Source organism: Tribolium castaneum, chromosome 1 (genome assembly GCF_031307605.1).
Source record: "Tribolium castaneum strain GA2 chromosome 1, icTriCast1.1, whole genome shotgun sequence".
Taxonomy (NCBI): Eukaryota; Metazoa; Arthropoda; class Insecta; order Coleoptera; family Tenebrionidae; genus Tribolium; species Tribolium castaneum.
In genome coordinates, this window is record NC_087394.1 from 1,806,897 (window position 1) to 1,828,598 (window position 21,702).

Sequence of the window (21,702 nt, forward strand, 5' to 3'; positions counted from 1 at the left end):
TTTGCAACACCACCTCACTCGACGACTTGGTAAGAAATTTATTTATTAAATTGAAAAATGGTGGATGCGCCGAAATAATAATTTAAAAAATTATAACTCAAAAACTAAAAGTCGTAGAGCAATGCGGTTTGTTCCATTGAATTCAGCGGCTCATTTTCTGTATAACACCGCCATTTTTGCAACACCACCTCACTCGACAACTTGGTAAGAAATTTATTTATTAACTTGAAAAATGGTAGATGCGCCGAAATAATAATTTAAAAAATTATAACTCAAAAACTAAAAGTCGTAGAGCAATGCGGTTTGTTCCATTGAATTCAGCGGCTCATTTTCTGTATTACACCGCCATTTTTGCAACACCACCTCACTCGACAACTTGGTAAGAAATTTATTTATTAACTTGAAAAATGGTGGATGCGCCGAAATAATTATTTAAAAAATTCTAACTCAAAAACTAAAAGTCGTAGAGCAATGCGGTTTGTTCCATTGAATTCAGCGGCTCATTTTCTGTATTACACCGCCATTTTTGCAACACCACCTCACTCGACAACTTGGTAAGAAATTTATTTATTAACTTGAAAAATGGTGGATGCGCCGAAATAATTATTTAAAAAATTCTAACTCAAAAACTAAAAGTCGTAGAGCAATGCGGTTTGTTCCATTAAATTCAGCGGCTCATTTTCTGTATTACACCGCCATTTTTGCAACACCACCTCACTCGACGACTTAGTAGGAAATTTATTTATTAACTTGAAAAATGGTGGATGCGCCGAAATAATTATTTAAAAAATTCTAACTCAAAAACTAAAAGTCGTAGAGCAATGCGGTTTGTTCCATTGAATTCAGCGGCTCATTTTCTGTATTACACCGCCATTTTTGCAACACCACCTCACTCGACAACTTGGTAAGAAATTTATTTATTAACTTGAAAAATGGTGGATGCGCCGAAATAATAATTTAAAAAATTATAACTCAAAAACTAAAAGTCGTAGAGCAATGCGGTTTGTTCCATTGAATTCAGCGGCTCATTTTCTGTATTACACCGCCATTTTTGCAACACCACCTCACTCGACAACTTGGTAAGAAATTTATTTATTAACTTGAAAAATGGTGGATGCGCCGAAATAATTATTTAAAAAATTCTAACTCAAAAACTAAAAGTCGTAGAGCAATGCGGTTTGTTCCATTGAATTCAGCGGCTCATTTTCTGTATTACACCGCCATTTTTGCAACACCACCTCACTCGACAACTTGGTAAGAAATTTATTTATTAACTTGAAAAATGGTGGATGCGCCGAAATAATAATTTAAAAAATTATAACTCAAAAACTAAAAGTCGTAGAGCAATGCGGTTTGTTCCATTGAATTCAGCGGCTCATTTTCTGTATTACACCGCCATTTTTGCAACACCACCTCACTCGACGACTTGGTAAGAAATTTATTTATTAAATTGAAAAATGGTGGATGCGCCGAAATAATAATTTAAAAAATTATAACTCAAAAACTAAAAGTCGTAGAGCAATGCGGTTTGTTCCATTGAATTCAGCGGCTCATTTTCTGTATTACACCGCCATTTTTGCAACACCACCTCACTCGACGACTTGGTAAGAAATTTATTTTTTAACTTAAAAAATGGTGGATGCGCCGAAATAATAATTTAAAAAATTATAACTCAAAAACTAAAAGTCGTAGAGCAATGCGGTTTGTTCCATTGAATTCAGCGGCTCATTTTCTGTATAACACCGCCATTTTTGCAACACCACCTCACTCGACGACTTAGTAGGAAATTTATTTATTAACTTGAAAAATGGTGAATGCGCCGAAATAATAATTTAAAAAATTATAACTCAAAAACTAAAAGTCGTAGAGCAATGCGGTTTGTTCCATTGAATTCAGCGGCTCATTTTCTGTATTACACCGCCATTTTTGCAACACCACCTCACTCGACAACTTGGTAAGAAATTTATTTATTAACTTGAAAAATGGTGGATGCGCCGAAATAATAATTTAAAAAATTATAACTCAAAAACTAAAAGTCGTAGAGCAATGCGGTTTGTTCCATTGAATTCAGCGGCTCATTTTCTGTATTACACCGCCATTTTTGCAACACCACCTCACTCGACAACGTGGTAAGAAATTTATTTATTAACTTGAAAAATGGTGGATGCGCCGAAATAATAATTTAAAAAATTATAATTCAAAAACTAAAAGTCGTAGAGCAATGCGGTTTGTTCCATTGAATTCAGCGGCTCATTTTCTGTATTACACCGCCATTTTTGCAACACCACCTCACTCGACAACGTGGTAAGAAATTTATTTATTAACTTGAAAAATGGTGGATGCGCCGAAATAATAATTTAAAAAATTATAACTCAAAAACTAAAAGTCGTAGAGCAATGCGGTTTGTTCCATTGAATTCAGCGGCTCATTTTCTGTATTACACCGCCATTTTTGCAACACCACCTCACTCGACAACTTGGTAAGAAATTTATTTATTAACTTGAAAAATGGTGGATGCGCCGAAATAATAATTTAAAAATTTATAACTCAAAAACTAAAAGTCGTAGAGCAATGCGGTTTGTTCCATTGAATTCAGCGGCTCATTTTCTGTATTACACCGCCATTTTTGCAACACCACCTCACTCGACGACTTGGTAAGAAATTTATTTATTAAATTGAAAAATGGTGGATGCGCCGAAATAATAATTTAAAAAATTATAACTCAAAAACTAAAAGTCGTAGAGCAATGCGGTTTGTTCCATTGAATTCAGCGGCTCATTTTCTGTATAACACCGCCATTTTTGCAACACCACCTCACTCGACAACTTGGTAAGAAATTTATTTATTAACTTGAAAAATGGTAGATGCGCCGAAATAATAATTTAAAAAATTATAACTCAAAAACTAAAAGTCGTAGAGCAATGCGGTTTGTTCCATTGAATTCAGCGGCTCATTTTCTGTATTACACCGCCATTTTTGTAACACCACCTCACTCGACAACTTGGTAAGAAATTTATTTATTAACTTGAAAAATGGTGGATGCGCCGAAATAATTATTTAAAAAATTCTAACTCAAAAACTAAAAGTCGTAGAGCAATGCGGTTTGTTCCATTGAATTCAGCGGCTCATTTTCTGTATTACACCGCCATTTTTGCAACACCACCTCACTCGACAACTTGGTAAGAAATTTATTTATTAACTTGAAAAATGGTGGATGCGCCGAAATAATTATTTAAAAAATTCTAACTCAAAAACTAAAAGTCGTAGAGCAATGCGGTTTGTTCCATTGAATTCAGCGGCTCATTTTCTGTATTACACCGCCATTTTTGCAACACCACCTCACTCGACAACTTGGTAAGAAATTTATTTATTAACTTGAAAAATGGTGGATGCGCCGAAATAATAATTTAAAAAATTATAACTCAAAAACTAAAAGTCGTAGAGCAATGCGGTTTGTTCCATTGAATTCAGCGGCTCATTTTCTGTATTACACCGCCATTTTTGCAACACCACCTCACTCGACAACTTGGTAAGAAATTTATTTATTAACTTGAAAAATGGTGGATGCGCCGAAATAATTATTTAAAAAATTCTAACTCAAAAACTAAAAGTCGTAGAGCAATGCGGTTTGTTCCATTGAATTCAGCGGCTCATTTTCTGTATTACACCGCCATTTTTGCAACACCACCTCACTCGACGACTTAGTAGGAAATTTATTTATTAACTTGAAAAATGGTGGATGCGCCGAAATAATAATTTAAAAAATTATAACTCAAAAACTAAAAGTCGTAGAGCAATGCGGTTTGTTCCATTGAATTCAGCGGCTCATTTTCTGTATTACACCGCCATTTTTGCAACACCACCTCACTCGACAACTTGGTAAGAAATTTATTTATTAACTTGAAAAATGGTGGATGCGCCGAAATAATAATTTAAAAAATTATAACTCAAAAACTAAAAGTCGTAGAGCAATGCGGTTTGTTCCATTGAATTCAGCGGCTCATTTTCTGTATTACACCGCCATTTTTGCAACACCACCTCACTCGACGACTTAGTAGGAAATTTATTTATTAACTTGAAAAATGGTGGATGCGCCGAAATAATTATTTAAAAAATTCTAACTCAAAAACTAAAAGTCGTAGAGCAATGCGGTTTGTTCCATTGAATTCAGCGGCTCATTTTCTGTATTACACCGCCATTTTTGCAACACCACCTCACTCGACAACTTGGTAAGAAATTTATTTATTAACTTGAAAAATGGTGGATGCGCCGAAATAATAATTTAAAAAATTATAACTCAAAAACTAAAAGTCGTAGAGCAATGCGGTTTGTTCCATTGAATTCAGCGGCTCATTTTCTGTATTACACCGCCATTTTTGCAACACCACCTCACTCGACAACTTGGTAAGAAATTTATTTATTAACTTGAAAAATGGTGGATGCGCCGAAATAATTATTTAAAAAATTCTAACTCAAAAACTAAAAGTCGTAGAGCAATGCGGTTTGTTCCATTGAATTCAGCGGCTCATTTTCTGTATTACACCGCCATTTTTGCAACACCACCTCACTCGACAACTTGGTAAGAAATTTATTTATTAACTTGAAAAATGGTGGATGCGCCGAAATAATTATTTAAAAAATTCTAACTCAAAAACTAAAAGTCGTAGAGCAATGCGGTTTGTTCCATTGAATTCAGCGGCTCATTTTCTGTATTACACCGCCATTTTTGCAACACCACCTCACTCGACAACTTGGTAAGAAATTTATTTATTAACTTGAAAAATGGTGGATGCGCCGAAATAATAATTTAAAAAATTATAACTCAAAAACTAAAAGTCGTAGAGCAATGCGGTTTGTTCCATTGAATTCAGCGGCTCATTTTCTGTATTACACCGCCATTTTTGCAACACCACCTCACTCGACAACTTGGTAAGAAATTTATTTATTAACTTGAAAAATGGTGGATGCGCCGAAATAATTATTTAAAAAATTCTAACTCAAAAACTAAAAGTCGTAGAGCAATGCGGTTTGTTCCATTGAATTCAGCGGCTCATTTTCTGTATTACACCGCCATTTTTGCAACACCACCTCACTCGACAACTTGGTAAGAAATTTATTTATTAACTTGAAAAATGGTGGATGCGCCGAAATAATAATTTAAAAAATTATAACTCAAAAACTAAAAGTCGTAGAGCAATGCGGTTTGTTCCATTGAATTCAGCGGCTCATTTTCTGTATTACACCGCCATTTTTGCAACACCACCTCACTCGACAACTTGGTAAGAAATTTATTTATTAACTTGAAAAATGGTGGATGCGCCGAAATAATTATTTTAAAAATTCTAACTCAAAAACTAAAAGTCGTAGAGCAATGCGGTTTGTTCCATTGAATTCAGCGGCTCATTTTCTGTATTACACCGCCATTTTTGCAACACCACCTCACTCGACGACTTAGTAGGAAATTTATTTATTAACTTGAAAAATGGTGGATGCGCCGAAATAATTATTTAAAAAATTCTAACTCAAAAACTAAAAGTCGTAGAGCAATGCGGTTTGTTCCATTGAATTCAGCGGCTCATTTTCTGTATTACACCGCCATTTTTGCAACACCACCTCACTCGACAACTTGGTAAGAAATTTATTTATTAACTTGAAAAATGGTGGATGCGCCGAAATAATAATTTAAAAAATTATAACTCAAAAACTAAAAGTCGTAGAGCAATGCGGTTTGTTCCATTGAATTCAGCGGCTCATTTTCTGTATTACACCGCCATTTTTGCAACACCACCTCACTCGACGACTTAGTAGGAAATTTATTTATTAACTTGAAAAATGGTGGATGCGCCGAAATAATTATTTAAAAAATTCTAACTCAAAAACTAAAAGTCGTAGAGCAATGCGGTTTGTTCCATTGAATTCAGCGGCTCATTTTCTGTATTACACCGCCATTTTTGCAACACCACCTCACTCGACAACTTGGTAAGAAATTTATTTATTAACTTGAAAAATGGTGGATGCGCCGAAATAATAATTTAAAAAATTATAACTCAAAAACTAAAAGTCGTAGAGCAATGCGGTTTGTTCCATTGAATTCAGCGGCTCATTTTCTGTATTACACCGCCATTTTTGCAACACCACCTCACTCGACAACTTGGTAAGAAATTTATTTATTAACTTGAAAAATGGTGGATGCGCCGAAATAATTATTTAAAAAATTCTAACTCAAAAACTAAAAGTCGTAGAGCAATGCGGTTTGTTCCATTGAATTCAGCGGCTCATTTTCTGTATTACACCGCCATTTTTGCAACACCACCTCACTCGACAACTTGGTAAGAAATTTATTTATTAACTTGAAAAATGGTGGATGCGCCGAAATAATAATTTAAAAAATTATAACTCAAAAACTAAAAGTCGTAGAGCAATGCGGTTTGTTCCATTGAATTCAGCGGCTCATTTTCTGTATTACACCGCCATTTTTGCAACACCACCTCACTCGACAACTTGGTAAGAAATTTATTTATTAACTTGAAAAATGGTGGATGCGCCGAAATAATTATTTTAAAAATTCTAACTCAAAAACTAAAAGTCGTAGAGCAATGCGGTTTGTTCCATTGAATTCAGCGGCTCATTTTCTGTATTACACCGCCATTTTTGCAACACCACCTCACTCGACGACTTAGTAGGAAATTTATTTATTAACTTGAAAAATGGTGGATGCGCCGAAATAATTATTTAAAAAATTCTAACTCAAAAACTAAAAGTCGTAGAGCAATGCGGTTTGTTCCATTGAATTCAGCGGCTCATTTTCTGTATTACACCGCCATTTTTGCAACACCACCTCACTCGACAACTTGGTAAGAAATTTATTTATTAACTTGAAAAATGGTGGATGCGCCGAAATAATTATTTTAAAAATTCTAACTCAAAAACTAAAAGTCGTAGAGCAATGCGGTTTGTTCCATTGAATTCAGCGGCTCATTTTCTGTATTACACCGCCATTTTTGCAACACCACCTCACTCGACGACTTAGTAGGAAATTTATTTATTAACTTGAAAAATGGTGGATGCGCCGAAATAATTATTTAAAAAATTCTAACTCAAAAACTAAAAGTCGTAGAGCAATGCGGTTTGTTCCATTGAATTCAGCGGCTCATTTTCTGTATTACACCGCCATTTTTGCAACACCACCTCACTCGACGACTTAGTAGGAAATTTATTTATTAACTTGAAAAATGGTGGATGCGCCGAAATAATTATTTAAAAAATTCTAACTCAAAAACTAAAAGTCGTAGAGCAATGCGGTTTGTTCCATTGAATTCAGCGGCTCATTTTCTGTATTACACCGCCATTTTTGCAACACCACCTCACTCGACAACTTGGTAAGAAATTTATTTATTAACTTGAAAAATGGTGGATGCGCCGAAATAATTATTTAAAAAATTCTAACTCAAAAACTAAAAGTCGTAGAGCAATGCGGTTTGTTCCATTAAATTCAGCGGCTCATTTTCTGTTTTACACCGCCATTTTTGCAACACCACCTCACTCGACAACTTGGTAAGAAATTTATTTATTAACTTGAAAAATGGTGGATGCGCCGAAATAATTATTTAAAAAATTCTAACTCAAAAACTAAAAGTCGTAGAGCAATGCGGTTTGTTCCATTGAATTCAGCGGCTCATTTTCTGTATTACACCGCCATTTTTGCAACACCACCTCACTCGACGACTTAGTAGGAAATTTATTTATTAACTTGAAAAATGGTGGATGCGCCGAAATAATTATTTAAAAAATTCTAACTCAAAAACTAAAAGTCGTAGAGCAATGCGGTTTGTTCCATTGAATTCAGCGGCTCATTTTCTGTATTACACCGCCATTTTTGCAACACCACCTCACTCGACAACGTGGTAAGAAATTTATTTATTAACTTGAAAAATGGTGGATGCGCCGAAATAATAATTTAAAAAATTATAACTCAAAAACTAAAAGTCGTAGAGCAATGCGGTTTGTTCCATTGAATTCAGCGGCTCATTTTCTGTATTACACCGCCATTTTTGCAACACCACCTCACTCGACAACTTGGTAAGAAATTTATTTATTAACTTGAAAAATGGTGGATGCGCCGAAATAATTATTTAAAAAATTCTAACTCAAAAACTAAAAGTCGTAGAGCAATGCGGTTTGTTCCATTGAATTCAGCGGCTCATTTTCTGTATTACACCGCCATTTTTGCAACACCACCTCACTCGACAACTTGGTAAGAAATTTATTTATTAACTTGAAAAATGGTGGATGCGCCGAAATAATTATTTAAAAAATTCTAACTCAAAAACTAAAAGTCGTAGAGCAATGCGGTTTGTTCCATTAAATTCAGCGGCTCATTTTCTGTTTTACACCGCCATTTTTGCAACACCACCTCACTCGACAACTTGGTAAGAAATTTATTTATTAACTTGAAAAATGGTGGATGCGCCGAAATAATTATTTAAAAAATTCTAACTCAAAAACTAAAAGTCGTAGAGCAATGCGGTTTGTTCCATTGAATTCAGCGGCTCATTTTCTGTATTACACCGCCATTTTTGCAACACCACCTCACTCGACAACTTGGTAAGAAATTTATTTATTAACTTGAAAAATGGTGGATGCGCCGAAATAATAATTTAAAAAATTATAACTCAAAAACTAAAAGTCGTAGAGCAATGCGGTTTGTTCCATTGAATTCAGCGGCTCATTTTCTGTATTACACCGCCATTTTTGCAACACCACCTCACTCGACGACTTAGTAGGAAATTTATTTATTAACTTGAAAAATGGTGGATGCGCCGAAATAATAATTTAAAAAATTATAACTCAAAAACTAAAAGTCGTAGAGCAATGCGGTTTGTTCCATTGAATTCAGCGGCTCATTTTCTGTATTACACCGCCATTTTTGCAACACCACCTCACTCGACAACTTGGTAAGAAATTTATTTATTAACTTGAAAAATGGTAGATGCGCCGAAATAATAATTTAAAAAATTATAACTCAAAAACTAAAAGTCGTAGAGCAATGCGGTTTGTTCCATTGAATTCAGCGGCTCATTTTCTGTATTACACCGCCATTTTTGTAACACCACCTCACTCGACGACTTAGTAGGAAATTTATTTATTAACTTGAAAAATGGTGGATGCGCCGAAATAATAATTTAAAAAATTATAACTCAAAAACTAAAAGTCGTAGAGCAATGCGGTTTGTTCCATTGAATTCAGCGGCTCATTTTCTGTATAACACCGCCATTTTTGCAACACCACCTCACTCGACGACTTAGTAGGAAATTTATTTATTAACTTGAAAAATGGTGGATGCGCCGAAATAATAATTTAAAAAATTATAACTCAAAAACTAAAAGTCGTAGAGCAATGCGGTTTGTTCCATTGAATTCAGCGGCTCATTTTCTGTATTACACCGCCATTTTTGCAACACCACCTCACTCGACAACGTGGTAAGAAATTTATTTATTAACTTGAAAAATGATGGATGCGCCGAAATAATAATTTAAAAAATTATAACTCAAAAACTAAAAGTCATAGAGCAATGCGGTTTGTTCCATTGAATTCTGCGGCTCATTTTACATATTATATCAATTTTTCACAAGAATTAAAAATTTAAAATTTTTTGCCTAAATTTAGGGTGGTCATTTGTCATAGTGGAAAATTTTATTCAATAAAAAAATTCATAACTCGAAAACTAAAAGTCGTAGAGCAACGCGGTTTGTTCCATTGGATTCAGCGGCTTTTTTTCTGTATTATACCAACTTTTCACGAGATTTAAAATTTTCAAATTTTTTGCTCAAATTTCCTGAGTAATAAATTTGTGCCTACACCTTACCTTCAAAGTGATGAAAAAAATTTTTTTTTTAAATTCACTCCACCAAATTTTTATGGACTTCTTTATGTCTTAACAACCCACAAAAGTTGTTTTTAGTCCACAAAAAGTCCATATGTTCGATTTTTAGATGTTTGATTTTTTCAATTTTCGTCGCAGTTTTGGTCGATTTTGGGTACCCGGAACTTTTGTCGAGCAATAGCTCCGGAACTATCAGAGATAACCCCATGAAGTGTATTATCGTTGGAAAGCTCTTTAAATTATCTATCTTTTTCAAAAAAAATTAGGGTTCTCCGACTAATAGTTTTCGAGCAAATTGGAGAAAAATGTAAAAATTGGTAAAATTTTAAAAAATTCATAACTAAAAAACTATTCGGAATTTGGCAATTTTGTCGATGCCAATCGATTCCCCGGATCATTTTGCATAGGTAAGAATCAAAACAGTTCCACTTTTTCGAATAGTTTAGTCGTAATTGGAAAAATAAAAAAAATAAAAAAAGTTAACACCCCCCCCCTTAAAATCGGTCAATTTTTAAAGTGTCTCTAAATCAAATAAAACCGATTCTATCTTATAGATTTTGATGTGCTCTTTCCGATCTAAAAAACCGTTTTCCCCTAACTCTTTTAGTTTGGCCGTAATCGGCGTTTGAAAATTGAAAAATTTTTTGCGAGATATTGCCTTGAGTCTTATGCCATTTTGTAGAGTTTTTTATTCCGGTTATCCTCCATTTTTCCGTTTTTCGATAACTCTAATAGTTTCGCCGTAATTGGCGGTTGAAAATTGAAAAAAACTGAAAATGGAAACCTTTTTTTGCGTTTTTCTCGGAAACTGTAAGACTTAGAGCAACGAACAAAAAATCATCTGATAGCGCTTAATTTTATCTATTTTTTCGACTAAACCCGGAGCCGCTCCGGGCAACGGTTCCGGCTACAGAGGCGATCAAAGTTTTTCACTAAAAAAATTCATAAAAAAAAAACTAAAAGTCGTAGAGCACTGCGGTTTGTTCCATTGAATTCTGCGGCTCATTTTACATATTATATCAATTTTTCACAAGAATTAAAAATTTAAAATTTTTTGCCTAAATTTAGGGTAGTCATTTGTCATAGTGGAAAATTTTATTCAATAAAAAAATTCATAACTCGAAAACTAAAAGTCGTAGAGCAACGCGGTTTGTTCCATTGGATTCAGCGGCTTTTTTTCTGTATTATACCAACTTTTCACGAGATTTAAAATTTTCAAATTTTTTGCTCAAATTTCCTGAGTAATAAATTTGTGCCTACACCTTACCTTCAAAGTGATGAAAAAAATTTTTTTTTTAAATTCACTCCACCAAATTTTTATGGACTTCTTTATGTCTTAACAACCCACAAAAGTTGTTTTTAGTCCACAAAAAGTCCATATGTTCGATTTTTAGATGTTTGATTTTTTCAATTTTCGTCGCAGTTTTGGTCGATTTTGGGTACCCGGAACTTTTGTCGAGCAATAGCTCCGGAACTATCAGAGATAACCCCATGAAGTGTATTATCGTTGGAAAGCTCTTTAAATTATCTATCTTTTTCAAAAAAAATTAGGGTTTTCCGACTAATAGTTTTCGAGCAAATTGGAGAAAAATGCAAAAATTGGTAAAATTTTAAAAAATTCATAACTAAAAAACTATTCGGAATTTGGCAATTTTGTCGATGCCAATCGATTCCCCGGATCATTTTGCATAGGTAAGGATCAAAACAGTTCCACTTTTTCGAATAGTTTAGTCGTAATTGGAAAAATAAAAAAAAATAAAAAAGTTAACACCCCCCCCCTTAAAATCGGTCAATTTTTAAAGTGTCTCTAAATCAAATAAAACCGATTCTATCTTATAGATTTTGATGTGCTCTTTCCGATCTAAAAAACCGTTTTCCCCTAACTCTTTTAGTTTGGCCGTAATCGGCGTTTGAAAATTGAAAAATTTTTTGCGAGATATTGCCTTGAGTCCTATGCCATTTTGTAGAGTTTTTTATTCCGGTTATCCTCCATTTTTTCGTTTTTCGATAACTCTAATAGTTTCGCCGTAATTGGCGGTTGAAAATTGAAAAAAACTGAAAATGGAAACCTTTTTTTGCGTTTTTCTCGGAAACTGTAAGACTTAGAGCAACGAACAAAAAACCATCTGATAGCGCTTAATTTTATCTATTTTTTCGACTAAACCCGGAGCCGCTCCGGGCAACGGTTCCGGCTACAGAGGCGATCAAAATTTTTCACTAAAAAAATTCATAAAAAAAAAACTAAAAGTCGTAGAGCACTGCGGTTTGTTCCATTGAATTCTGCGGCTCATTTTACATATTATATCAATTTTTCACAAGAATTAAAAATTTAAAATTTTTTGCCTAAATTTAGGGTAGTCATTTGTCATAGTGGAAAATTTTATTCAATAAAAAAATTCATAACTCGAAAACTAAAAGTCGTAGAGCAACGCGGTTTGTTCCATTGGATTCAGCGGCTTTTTTTCTGTATTATACCAACTTTTCACGAGATTTAAAATTTTCAAATTTTTTGCTCAAATTTCCTGAGTAATAAATTTGTGCCTACACCTTACCTTCAAAGTGATGAAAAAAATTTTTTTTTTAAATTCACTCCACCAAATTTTTATGGACTTCTTTATGTCTTAACAACCCACAAAAGTTGTTTTTAGTCCACAAAAAGTCCATATGTTCGATTTTTAGATGTTTGATTTTTTCAATTTTCGTCGCAGTTTTGGTCGATTTTGGGTACCCGGAACTTTTGTCGAGCAATAGCTCCGGAACTATCAGAGATAACCCCATGAAGTGTATTATCGTTGGAAAGCTCTTTAAATTATCTATCTTTTTCAAAAAAAATTAGGGTTCTCCGACTAATAGTTTTCGAGCAAATTGGAGAAAAATGCAAAAATTGGTAAAATTTTAAAAAATTCATAACTAAAAAACTATTCGGAATTTGGCAATTTTGTCGATGCCAATCGATTCCCCGGATCATTTTGCATAGGTAAGAATCAAAACAGTTCCACTTTTTCGAATAGTTTAGTCGTAATTGGAAAAATAAAAAAAAATAAAAAAAGTTAACACCCCCCCCCTTAAAATCGGTCAATTTTTAAAGTGTCTCTAAATCAAATAAAACCGATTTTATCTTATAGATTTTGATGTGCTCTTTCCGATCTAAAAAACCGTTTTCCCCTAACTCTTTTAGTTTGGCCGTAATCGGCGTTTGAAAATTGAAAAATTTTTTGCGAGATATTGCCTTGAGTCTTATGCCATTTTGTAGAGTTTTTTATTCCGGTTATCCTCCATTTTTCCGTTTTTCGATAACTCTAATAGTTTCGCCGTAATTGGCGGTTGAAAATTGAAAAAAACTGAAAATGGAAACCTTTTTTTGCGTTTTTCTCGGAAACTGTAAGACTTAGAGCAACGAACAGAAAACCATCTGATAGCGCTTAATTTTATCTATTTTTTCGACTAAACCCGGAGCCGCTCCGGGCAACGGTTCCGGCTACAGAGGCGATCAAAGTTTTTCACTAAAAAAATTCATAAAAAAAAAACTAAAAGTCGTAGAGCACTGCGGTTTGTTCCATTGAATTCTGCGGCTCATTTTACATATTATATCAATTTTTCACAAGAATTAAAAATTTAAAATTTTTTGCCTAAATTTAGGGTAGTCATTTGTCATAGTGGAAAATTTTATTCAATAAAAAAATTCATAACTCGAAAACTAAAAGTCGTAGAGCAATGCGGTTTGTTCCATTATTCAGCGGCTCATTTTCTGTATTACACCGCCATTTTTGCAACACCACCTCACTCGACGACTTGGTAAGAAATTTATTTATTAACTTGAAAAATGGTGAATGCGCCGAAATAATAATTTAAAAAATTACAACTCAAAAACTAAAAGTCGTAGAGCAATGCGGTTTGTTCCATTGAATTCAGCGGCTCATTTTCTGTATTACACCGCCATTTTTGCAACACCACCTCACTCGACGACTTGGTAAGAAATTTATTTATTAACTTGAAAAATGGTGGATGCGCCGAAATAATAATTTAAAAAATTATAACTCAAAAACTAAAAGTCGTAGAGCAATGCGGTTTGTTCCATTGAATTCAGCGGCTCATTTTCTGTATTACACCGCCATTTTTGCAACACCACCTCACTCGACAACTTGGTAAGAAATTTTATTATTAACTTGAAAAATGGTGGATGCGCCGAAATAATAATTTAAAAAATTATAACTCAAAAACTAAAAGTCGTAGAGCAATGCGGTTTGTTCCATTGAATTCAGCGGCTCATTTTCTGTATAACACCGCCATTTTTGCAACACCACCTCACTCGACGACTTAGTAGGAAATTTATTTATTAACTTGAAAAATGGTGAATGCGCCGAAATAATAATTTAAAAAATTATAACTCAAAAACTAAAAGTCGTAGAGCAATGCGGTTTGTTCCATTGAATTCAGCGGCTCATTTTCTGTATTACACCGCCATTTTTGCAACACCACCTCACTCGACGACTTGGTAAGAAATTTATTTATTAACTTGAAAAATGGTGGATGCGCCGAAATAATAATTTAAAAAATTATAACTCAAAAACTAAAAGTCGTAGAGCAATGCGGTTTGTTCCATTGAATTCAGCGGCTCATTTTCTGTATTACACCGCCATTTTTGCAACACCACCTCACTCGACGACTTAGTAGGAAATTTATTTATTAACTTGAAAAATGGTGGATGCGCCGAAATAATAATTTAAAAAATTATAACTCAAAAACTAAAAGTCGTAGAGCAATGCGGTTTGTTCCATTGAATTCAGCGGCTCATTTTCTGTATTACACCGCCATTTTTGCAACACCACCTCACTCGACAACTTGGTAAGAAATTTTATTATTAACTTGAAAAATGGTGGATGCGCCGAAATAATAATTTAAAAAATTATAACTCAAAAACTAAAAGTCGTAGAGCAATGCGGTTTGTTCCATTGAATTCAGCGGCTCATTTTCTGTATTACACCGCCATTTTTGCAACACCACCTCACTCGACAACTTGGTAAGAAATTTTATTATTAACTTGAAAAATGGTGGATGCGCCGAAATAATAATTTAAAAAATTATAACTCAAAAACTAAAAGTCGTAGAGCAATGCGGTTTGTTCCATTGAATTCAGCGGCTCATTTTCTGTATAACACCGCCATTTTTGCAACACCACCTCACTCGACGACTTAGTAGGAAATTTATTTATTAACTTGAAAAATGGTGAATGCGCCGAAATAATAATTTAAAAAATTATAACTCAAAAACTAAAAGTCGTAGAGCAATGCGGTTTGTTCCATTGAATTCAGCGGCTCATTTTCTGTATTACACCGCCATTTTTGCAACACCACCTCACTCGACGACTTGGTAAGAAATTTATTTATTAACTTGAAAAATGGTGGATGCGCCGAAATAATAATTTAAAAAATTATAACTCAAAAACTAAAAGTCGTAGAGCAATGCGGTTTGTTCCATTGAATTCAGCGGCTCATTTTCTGTATTACACCGCCATTTTTGCAACACCACCTCACTCGACGACTTGGTAAGAAATTTATTTATTAACTTGAAAAATGGTGGATGCGCCGAAATAATAATTTAAAAAATTATAACTCAAAAACTAAAAGTCGTAGAGCAATGCGGTTTGTTCCATTGAATTCAGCGGCTCATTTTCTGTATTACACCGCCATTTTTGCAACACCACCTCACTCGACAACTTGGTAAGAAATTTTATTATTAACTTGAAAAATGGTGGATGCGCCGAAATAATAATTTAAAAAATTATAACTCAAAAACTAAAAGTCGTAGAGCAATGCGGTTTGTTCCATTGAATTCAGCGGCTCATTTTCTGTATTACACCGCCATTTTTGCAACACCACCTCACTCGACGACTTAGTAGGAAATTTATTTATTAACTTGAAAAATGGTGGATGCGCCGAAATAATAATTTAAAAAATTATAACTCAAAAACTAAAAGTCGTAGAGCAATGCGGTTTGTTCCATTGAATTCAGCGGCTCATTTTCTGTATTACACCGCCATTTTTGCAACACCACCTCACTCGACAACTTGGTAAGAAATTTATTTATTAACTTGAAAAATGGTGGATGCGCCGAAATAATAATTTAAAAAATTATAACTCAAAAACTAAAAGTCGTAGAGCAATGCGGTTTGTTCCATTGAATTCAGCGGCTCATTTTCTGTATTACACCGCCATTTTTGCAACACCACCTCACTCGACGACTTGGTAAGAAATTTATTTTTTAACTTAAAAAATGGTGGATGCGCCGAAATAATAATTTAAAAAATTATAACTCAAAAACTAAAAGTCGTAGAGCAATGCGGTTTGTTCCATTGAATTCAGCGGCTCATTTTCTGTATAACACCGCCATTTTTGCAACACCACCTCACTCGACGACTTAGTAGGAAATTTATTTTTTAACTTAAAAAATGGTGAATGCGCCGAAATAATAATTTAAAAAATTATAACTCAAAAACCAAAAGTCGTAGAGCAATGCGGTTTGTTCCATTGAATTCAGCGGCTCATTTTCTGTATTACACCGCCATTTTTGCAACACCACCTCACTCGACAACTTGGTAAAAAATTTATTTATTAACTTGAAAAATGGTGGATGCGCCGAAATAATAATTTAAAAAATTATAATTCAAAAACTAAAAGTCGTAGAGCAATGCGGTTTGTTCCATTGAATTCAGCGGCTCATTTTCTGTATTACACCGCCATTTTTGCAACACCACCTCACTCGACAACTTGGTAAAAAATTTATTTATTAACTTGAAAAATGGTGGATGCGCCGAAATAATAATTTAAAAAATTATAACTCAAAAACTAAAAGTCGTAGAGCAATGCGGTTTGTTCCATTGAATTCAGCGGCTCATTTTCTGTATTACACCGCCATTTTTGCAACACCACCTCACTCGACGACTTAGTAGGAAATTTATTTATTAACTTGAAAAATGGTGGATGCGCCGAAATAATAATTTAAAAAATTATAACTCAAAAACTAAAAGTCGTAGAGCAATGCGGTTTGTTCCATTGAATTCAGCGGCTCATTTTCTGTATTACACCGCCATTTTTGCAATACCACCCACTCGACGACTTAGTAGGAAATTTATTTATTAACTTAAAAAATGGTGGATGCGCCGAAATAATAATTTAAAAAATTATAACTCAAAAACTAAAAGTCGTAGAGCAATGCGGTTTGTTCCATTGAATTCAGCGGCTCATTTTCTGTATTACACCGCCATTTTTGCAACACCACCTCACTCGACAACTTGGTAAGAAATTTATTTATTAACTTGAAAAATGGTGGATGCGCCGAAATAATAATTTAAAAAATTATAACTCAAAAACTAAAAGTCGTAGAGCAATGCGGTTTGTTCCATTGAATTCAGCGGCTCATTTTCTGTATTACACCGCCATTTTTGCAATACCACCCACTCGACGACTTAGTAGGAAATTTATTTATTAACTTAAAAAATGGTGGATGCGCCGAAATAATAATTTAAAAAATTATAACTCAAAAACTAAAAGTCGTAGAGCAATGCGGTTTGTTCCATTGAATTCAGCGGCTCATTTTCTGTATTACACCGCCATTTTTGCAACACCACCTCACTCGACAATTTGGTAAGAAATTTATTTATTAACTTGAAAAATGGTGGATGCGCCGAAATAATAATTTAAAAAATTATAACTCAAAAACTAAAAGTCGTAGAGCAATGCGGTTTGTTCCATTGAATTCAGCGGCTCATTTTCTGTATTACACCGCCATTTTTGCAGCACCACCTCACTCGACGACTTGGTAAGAAATTTATTTATTAAATTGAAAAATGGTGGATGCGCCGAAATAATAATTTAAAAAATTATAACTCAAAAACTAAAAGTCGTAGAGCAATGCGGTTTGTTCCATTGAATTCAGCGGCTCATTTTCTGTATAACACCGCCATTTTTGCAACACCACCTCACTCGACAACTTGGTAAAAAATTTATTTATTAAATTGAAAAATGGTGGATGCGCCGAAATAATAATTTAAAAAATTATAACTCAAAAACTAAAAGTCGTAGAGCAATGCGGTTTGTTCCATTGAATTCAGCGGCTCATTTTCTGTATTACACCGCCATTTTTGCAACACCACCTCACTCGACAACTTGGTAAGAAATTTATTTATTAACTTGAAAAATGGTGGATGCGCCGAAATAATAATTTAAAAAATTATAACTTAAAAACTAAAAGTCGTAGAGCAATGCGGTTTGTTCCATTGAATTCAGCGGCTCATTTTCTGTATTACACCGCCATTTTTGCAACACCACCTCACTCGACGACTTGGTAAGAAATTTATTTATTAACTTGAAAAATGGTGGATGCGCCGAAATAATAATTTAAAAAATTATACCTCAAAAACTAAAAGTCGTAGAGCAATGCGGTTTGTTCCATTGAATTCAGCGGCTCATTTTCTGTATTACACCGCCATTTTTGCAACACCACCTCACTCGACGACTTAGTAGGAAATTTATTTATTAACTTGAAAAATGGTGGATGCGCCGAAATAATAATTTAAAAAATTATAACTCAAAAACTAAAAGTCGTAGAGCAATGCGGTTTGTTCCATTGAATTCAGCGGCTCATTTTCTGTATTACACCGCCATTTTTGCAACACCACCTCACTCGACGACTTGGTAAGAAATTTATTTATTAAATTGAAAAATGGTGGATGCGCCGAAATAATAATTTAAAAAATTATAACTCAAAAACTAAAAGTCGTAGAGCAATGCGGTTTGTTCCATTGAATTCAGCGGCTCATTTTCTGTATTACACCGCCATTTTTGCAACACCACCTCACTCGACAACTTGGTAAGAAATTTATTTATTAAATTGAAAAATGGTGGATGCGCCGAAATAATAATTTAAAAAATTATAACTCAAAAACTAAAAGTCGTGGAGCAATGCGGTTTGTTCCATTGAATTCAGCGGCTCATTTTCTGTATTACACCGCCATTTTTGCAACACCACCTCACTCGACGACTTAGTAGGAAATTTATTTATTAACTTGAAAAATGGTGGATGCGCCGAAATAATAATTTAAAAAATTATAACTCAAAAACTAAAAGTCGTAGAGCAATGCGGTTTGTTCCATTGAATTCAGCGGCTCATTTTCTGTATTACACCGCCATTTTTGCAACACCACCTCACTCGACGACTTGGTAAGAAATTTATTTATTAAATTGAAAAATGGTGGATGCGCCGAAATAATAATTTAAAAAATTATAACTCAAAAACTAAAAGTCGTAGAGCAATGCGGTTTGTTCCATTGAATTCAGCGGCTCATTTTCTGTATTACACCGCCATTTTTACAACACCACCTCACTCGACAACTTGGTAAGAAATTTATTTATTAACTTGAAAAATGGTGGATGCGCCGAAATAATAATTTAAAAAATTATAACTCAAAAACTAAAAGTCGTAGAGCAATGCGGTTTGTTCCATTGAATTCAGCGGCTCATTTTCTGTATTACACCGCCATTTTTGCAACACCACCTCACTCGACGACTTAGTAGGAAATTTATTTATTAACTTGAAAAATGGTGGATGCGCCGAAATAATAATTTAAAAAATTATAACTCAAAAACTAAAAGTCGTAGAGCAATGCGGTTTGTTCCATTGAATTCAGCGGCTCATTTTCTGTATTACACCGCCATTTTTGCAATACCACCCACTCGACGACTTAGTAGGAAATTTATTTATTAACTTAAAAAATGGTGGATGCGCCGAAATAATAATTTAAAAAATTATAACTCAAAAACTAAAAGTCGTAGAGCAATGCGGTTTGTTCCATTGAATTCAGCGGCTCATTTTCTGTATTACACCGCCATTTTTGCAACACCACCTCACTCGACGACTTGGTAAGAAATTTATTTATTAAATTGAAAAATGGTGGATGCGCCGAAATAATAATTTAAAAAATTATAACTCAAAAACTAAAAGTCGTAGAGCAATGCGGTTTGTTCCATTGAATTCAGCGGCTCATTTTCTGTATTACACCGCCATTTTTGCAACACCACCTCACTCGACGACTTAGTAGGAAATTTATTTATTAACTTGAAAAATGGTGGATGCGCCGAAATAATAATTTAAAAAATTATAACTCAAAAACTAAAAGTCGTAGAGCAATGCGGTTTGTTCCATTGAATTCAGCGGCTCATTTTCTGTATTACACCGCCATTTTTGCAATACCACCTCACTCGACGACTTGGTAAGAAATTTATTTATTAACTTGAAAAATGGTGGATGCGCCGAAATAATAATTTAAAAAATTATAACTCAAAAACTAAAAGTCGTAGAGCAATGCGGTTTGTTCCATTGAATTCAGCGGCTCATTTTCTGTATTACACCGCCATTTTTGCAACACCACCTCACTCGACAACTTGGTAAGAAATTTATTTATTAACTTGAAAAATGGTGGATGCGCCGAAATAATAATTTAAAAAATTATAACTCAAAAACTAAAAGTCGTAGAGCAATGCGGTTTGTTCCATTGAATTCAGCGGCTCATTTTCTGTATTACACCGCCATTTTTGCAATACCACCCACTCGACGACTTAGTAGGAAATTTATTTATTAACTTAAAAAATGGTGGATGCGCCGAAATAATAATTTAAAAAATTATAACTCAAAAACTAAAAGTCGTAGAGCAATGCGGTTTGTTCCATTGAATTCAGCGGCTCATTTTCTGTATTACACCGCCATTTTTGCAACACCACCTCACTCGACGACTTAGTAGGAAATTTATTTATTAACTTGAAAAATGGTGGATGCGCCGAAATAATAATTTAGAAAATTATAACTCAAAAACGAAAAGTCGTAGAGCAATGCGGTTTGTTCCATTGAATTCAGCGGCTCATTTTCTGTATTACACCGCCATTTTTGCAACACCACCTCACTCGACAACTTGGTAAGAAATTTATTTATTAACTTGAAAAATGGTGGATGCGCCGAAATAATAATTTAAAAAATTATAACTCAAAAACTAAAAGTCGTAGAGCAATGCGGTTTGTTCCATTGAATTCAGCGGCTCATTTTCTGTATTACACCGCCATTTTTGCAACACCACCTCACTCGACGACTTAGTAGGAAATTTATTTATTAACTTGAAAAATGGTGGATGCGCCGAAATAATAATTTAAAAAATTATAACTCAAAAACTAAAAGTCGTAGAGCAATGCGGTTTGTTCCATTGAATTCAGCGGCTCATTTTCTGTATTACACCGCCATTTTTGCAATACCACCCACTCGACGACTTAGTAGGAAATTTATTTATTAACTTAAAAAATGGTGGATGCGCCGAAATAATAATTTAAAAAATTATAACTCAAAAACTAAAAGTCGTAGAGCAATGCGGTTTGTTCCATTGAATTCAGCGGCTCATTTTCTGTATTACACCGCCATTTTTGCAACACCACCTCACTCGACAACTTGGTAAGAAATTTATTTATTAACTTGAAAAATGGTGGATGCGCCGAAATAATAATTTAAAAAATTATAACTCAAAAACTAAAAGTCGTAGAGCAATGCGGTTTGTTCCATTGAATTCAGCGGCTCATTTTCTGTATTACACCGCCATTTTTGCAACACCACCTCACTCGACGACTTGGTAAGAAATTTATTTATTAACTTGAAAAATGGTGGATGCGCCGAAATAATAATTTAAAAAATTATAACTCAAAAACTAAAAGTCGTAGAGCAATGCGGTTTGTTCCATTGAATTCAGCGGCTCATTTTCTGTATTACACCGCCATTTTTGCAAC